Source organism: Acinonyx jubatus, chromosome F2, assembly GCF_027475565.1.
Source record: "Acinonyx jubatus isolate Ajub_Pintada_27869175 chromosome F2, VMU_Ajub_asm_v1.0, whole genome shotgun sequence".
Classification (NCBI taxonomy): domain Eukaryota; kingdom Metazoa; phylum Chordata; class Mammalia; order Carnivora; family Felidae; genus Acinonyx; species Acinonyx jubatus.
Window position 1 is genome coordinate 73,752,147 of NC_069394.1, and position 6,000 is coordinate 73,758,146.

The window sequence follows — 6,000 nt, forward strand, 5'->3', positions numbered from 1 at the left end:
ATAACATGTGTTGTCTCATACTGTTGTAAAATTCTTTGCTGTAAGAGTCTATCCTTGGGGAGCCTCCGTGGCTCAGTCGGTTAAGCATTCGACTCTGGCTCAGGTCATGATCACAGTTCATGAGTTCAAACCCGCACTGGGTTCTCTGTTGTCAGCACAGAGCCCTCTTCAGATCCTCTGTCCCACTCTCTTTCTGATTCTCCTCCGCTCATGCTCACACGCGCTCTCTCTCTCTCTCTCTCTCTCTCAATAAAATAAACAAACAAATAAACAAAAGTCTATCCTCGTCAACCAGGTGGTAAGATCCTTGTGGGTGGAGGCATATTACACACCTCCAGTATATGGCTGAGAGTCTGTTACATACTCCACACGCCACTAAAATGGAACCAGATATGCAAGAAGCACTCAAATAAAAATGCTCTGTTCTCCACAAATCTCCAAGTGCATGATGGAACAAATATGTGGATTAGTATGATAGCTTCGCACTAATTATTTGATAAGGGAAGAAGAAGAAACCATGTGCAATGCAAGGGAAAGAAGGGGTTAGTGATCCTGATAATTCAGGGGAATGTTTCCACAAGAAGAAAAAGGTAGAATTCATGAGTAAACCTAAATCATATAAAGTATTTAGCTGGGAAAAGAGATCTAAATTGAGGTACAGAGATTTCGATGGTAGGGGAGGCAAGTGGCTGGAAGGGGAATTTTTAAAAGAATTTCTTTGGATTTCATGAAAATGGCATGTTTCCAATAGGAGGATTCATCTTTTGCTCTTCCGGAAAACAACTCAGCACTTGATTGAAAACATTGGAGGCAAAAAACAAATAAACAAACAGGGAAATCAAGACACCAAAGTCTAAGGGTGCTTTTAATCAGAAAACAGAATCTTTAAGAAGAGTGGATTCCTCGCAATGTGGCCGGCCAGCTCTGTAAACCAGTTCCTGCTGAAAACACATAAAATCCTAGATAAGTATTTAAAGGGTATTTTCAAATATATAAGCAAGTTTAAAACACAGGAAAGTCTTCACTTGTCAGATACGAAGAATGAAATCAAAGTCTAAACACTGAGGCGAACCCAGTATTTCCAGCGGGCACAGGGATGGTTTTCAATCAGGTATGGGAATTCTGACACCCACACAGGAACAAGTGTTGACTTAAGTCTATTTAGGTGAAGGAGAAGCCTTCAGCGAGCAGCTTGCTTTCACAGAAACTTTAAAACATAAGCCAATCAGTTCATATAAACTCCACTCCAGGATGAGTAATACCACCAGGACCCATTAGCAAGCTAGCACAAAAATGCTGCTTAATGTCACTTTCCCAGCCTAGAGCACTTCCACAGAAGAAACATCAACAAATAAATGCCTCCGTAAAAATCAACTCGCAACAGGGGTGCCTGGGTGGCTCAGTTGGTTGAGCCTCCGACCTCGGCTCATGATCAGGTCATGATCTCACGGTTTGTGAGTTCGATCACCACATCGGGCTCTGTGCTGACAGCTCAGAGCCTGGAGCCTGCTTCGGCTTCTGTGTCTTCCCCTCTCTCAGCCCCTCCCATGCTCATGCTCGGTCTCTCTGTCTCTCAAAAATAAATAAACGTTAAAAAAAAAATCAACTCACAATAAAAAGCTACAGATATGAAAAAGCAGTCACAAAAGCAGAAAGTGGGGGACATTTCACGAAACCCAAGTTTTCCCCCAAAGAACTCAAAGTCATTGAAAAACCTGAAAGAGAATCCAAAACAATAATGTTATAAGTAATTAAAGATAAAGATAAAATAAAATCCTTAAAAAAAACAAACAAGCAGGACACTTTAAAACTATGAATGCGGAAAGCTTAAAAAACTTCTCCAAATGAAAAACAAAGTGTAACCTTTAACCTGAAAAAATCCAGCAAATGAAATACAACAGATCATAAAGGGCTAAAGAGAGTTGGCAAGTTGGAAGGAGCCTCTGAGGAAATGGTCCAAGATCTACCACAAAGAGATAAAGTGATAAAAAAAAAACTATAAAAGAGTAGTTATGAGACTGGAGAATATATACATGTGATGTATCTCAAACTATAAAAACGTAGTTCTTAACCTGAAAATGCATCTGTCTGGAGGTTGAGAAAAAACACATTAGTCATATATCCCCCCCTCCACAATCCTATATATTTTAATGTAACTAACTTACTGCTTAAAATTAAGTTTGGGTTAACCAACATTGAACCCTGCATCAGGCTCTGGGGCTGACAGCACGGAGCCAGTTGGGATTCTCTCTCTCACCCTTGTGCACACCCGCTCTCTATCTCTCAAGATAAATAAATAAACAAATAAATAAATATTTTTCAAATGTTCATATTCCCCAAAGCAATATACACTTTCACTGAAATCCCTGTCAAAATTCCAGTATCTTTTTTCACAGAAGTAGAACAAATGATCCTAAAATTTGCATGAGACCCCAAAAGACCCAGATAGCCAAAGCAAACTTGAGAAAGAACAAAGCTGGAGACATCACGCTCCCTGACCTCAAACTATATTACAAAAGCTACGGTAATGAAAACAGCACGGTACTGGCATTAAGACAGACACAAAGAACAATGGAACATGATAGAAAGCCCAGAAATAGGTTTTTTGTGCGTCTTGTGTCCATGAAATACAGCCGGACCAACGCTAAACCATCCTACACACCTAGAAAACTGATTGGAGGATTAACACAACGATCTGCGCAACCTGAACCACAGAATTCAGCATGTACCTGGCGCGGAGAGGTGAACCTGGGAAGAGAGAAGCCGGCGGTGGGCAGGGAGCCACTTTTGCAGGTGGACAGAGGATGGAGGGGGGAGAATACGGGAAAAGCACCCCATCCCCAAAAGCAGCTGGAGAGAAAGTGGAAAATTGGAAACAGCCGCAGGGACTGAACTAAAAAGGGAGAAAGGAGAAAGGAGAGGGTTTAAGTTCCAGTAAGACTGTAAACAAGGGGGGCACAGAGACCGCAACTCCGCAGCTCCCTACCTGGCGGTGCTCGGGTGGGAAGGGCGAATCCCCAGGAGCAGAGTGGGGCCGGGAGGTGCTCGGGCCACACGGGGAGAAGCGGCTCCACTGCTGGAAGGACATTTGGTAGAGATGGCTCAAGCCACCTGGTCCCGGCAGACCCCGGAAAACGGCCACAGTCGCTGGTGCTGGAACAAGGTCGTCGAGGGTGAAGCCCGCTGCCAGGCGTGTGTTGTGAGTTTCATAATCCCTGAGACGCTGCTGCTACACCATCTCGCGACCTTTTTCTGGGGCGGGCTGGCACCTGGCCGCAGTCTCGGGGCTCCGGCAGCAGCAGGGTCCCACAAGCGTTCCTGGGTTCAGCTGACATTCGGCTGTTGCTCATTCGGCCAGTGCTCGGAGACCCTCCCGCAGAGGGGCTCAACGGGTCAAGGCCGCAGTCCGTCAGAAGTAAGGGGCGGGGAAAACAGCCGCATCTGAGACAAAACCTGGGAGAGAGGTACTGCCTGGTGCTTGGTCATGGAGAGTGAAGCAGGGAGTGGACAGAAGCTGAAGACAGGACAGGTGCGCGATTGCTGATCGGGGAGAACAGACAGGGTAGCTGGAGGACGCCATTTTCACGCTCCCGCGCACGCGCATACTTACAAGCGCCGCCACCATCCACCCCAGGAGGCCAGCGGCGCCATCTAGTGGAGAATGGAGCCGTCACACCGAGCCCCGCCCGACTGGGCCCACCTCGCTCTTCAAGAACACAAGTCTCACCGACGTCTTAGTTTATGGACTATAAGGCTCTACATAGACTGACTTCTAGGGGAAAACAAAGTAATTTCAGTCTGATTTCAATCTGTTAGCAAGTCTATCTATTCCATTTTCTTTCTTTTTTTTCTCTTTTACACTACTTTTGTTTTTCTTGAATACAGAAAGAGAAAAAATTCATTTTTATTTTCCCTTTTTATTAAAAATATTTTCCTTTAATTTTTTTATTATATTTTTTATTTTGTGTAATTTTTTTCCAATTCTATCTTACTTCCATCATTTTATTTTAGTCTACTTCAGTGCAGTCACCTTTTCAAATTTTCAAGCAATTTCCTTTTTTTCTTTCTTTTTTCTCTTTATCGTTTCTTTTCTTTTTCTGGAATGTGGAAAGAGAAAAACTTCATTTTTATTTTTCATTTTTATGAAAAATATTTTTCTTTAATTTTTTTCTACTATATCCTTTACTTTTGTGTAAATTTTTTGAAATTCTATTTTACTCCCATCATTTCATTTTAGTCTACCTCAGTGTATTCATTTATTCAATTCCCAAACTTCCTTTTTTTTTCCCCTTCTTTTTCTCTAATCTGTCAAACCACTTTCAACACCAAGACCAAAATGCACCTAGGACCTAGCATCATCTATTTGATATGTGTGTGTGTGTGTGTGTGTGTGCTAAATTATTAATTTTAATATTTTTTATTTTAATTTTTTATTTCAATTTTTCTACCTCATTAATTCCTTTTCTCCCTTCAAAATGACAAAACGAAGGAATTCACCCCGAAAGAAATAGCATGAAGAGACGAAAGCCAGGGATTTAACCAACACAGATACAAGCGAGATGTCTGAACCAGAATTTAGAATCACGATAATAAGAATACTAGCCGCAGTCAAAAATAGATTAGAATCCCTTTCTGCAGAGATCAAAGAAGTAAAAAATAGAATGAAATTAAAAATGCTATAACTAATTTGCTAATAACTAAATGCTAATTAAAAATGCTGCAATCATGGATGGATGCAGAGGTGGCAAGGATGGATGAGGCAGAACAGAGAATCCGTGATATAGAGGACAAACTTATAGAAAATAATGAAGCATAAAAAAAGAGGGAGATTAAGGCAAAAGAGCACGATTTAAGAATTAGAGAAATCAGTGACTCATTAAAAAGGAACAACATCAGAACCATAGGGGTCCCAGAAGAGGAAGAGAGAGAAATAGGGGCAGAAGGGTTATGTGAGCAAATTATAGAGGAAAACTTTCCTAACCTGGGGAAAGACACAGACATCAAAATCCAGGAAGCACAGAGGACCCCCATTAGATTCAACAAAAACTGACCAACAACAAGGCATATCAGAGTCAAATTCACAAAATACTCAGGCAAAGAGAGAATCATGAAAGCAGCAAGGGAGAAAAAGTCCCTAACCTACAAGGGAAGACAGATCAGCTTTGCAGCAGACCTGTCCACAGACACTTGGCAGGCCAGCAAGGAGTGGCGGGATCTATTCAGTGTGCTGAATCAGAAAATATGCAGCCAAGAGTTCTTTACCCAGCAAGTCTGTCATTCAAAATAGAAGGAGAGATAATAAGTTTCCCAACAAAAATTAAAGAAGTTTATGACCACGAAACCAGCCCTGCAAGAAATTTTAAGGGGGATTGTCTGAGGAGAGAAAAGGTGAAAAAAAAATATATATATATAAATACCAAAAGCAACAAAGATTACAAAGGACCAGAGAACACCACCAGAAACTCCAACTCCACAAGCATCATAATGGCAATACATTCATATCTTTCAATACTTACTCTAAACGTCAATGGACTCAATGCTCCAATCAAAAGACATAGGGTAACAGAATGGATAAGAAAACAAGATCCATCTATATGCTGTTTACAAGAGACACACTTTAGACCTAAAGACACCTTCAGATTGAAAATAAGGGGATGGAGAACCATCTATCATGCTAATGGTGAATGAAAGAAAGCCGAAGTAGCCACTTATATCAGACAATCTAGACTTTAAAGTAAAGACTGTATCAAGAGATGCAGAAGGGCATTATATCATAATCAAAGGTTCTATCCACCAAGAAGACCTAACAATTGTAAACATTTATGCCCCAAATGTGGTGGCACCCAAATACACAAATCAATTAATCACAAACATAAAGATACTCATTGATAGTAATACCATAATAGTAGGAGACTTCAACACCCCATGCACAGCAATGGACAGATCATCTAATCAAAAATCAACAAGGAAACAATGGCTTTGAATGACACACTGGACCAG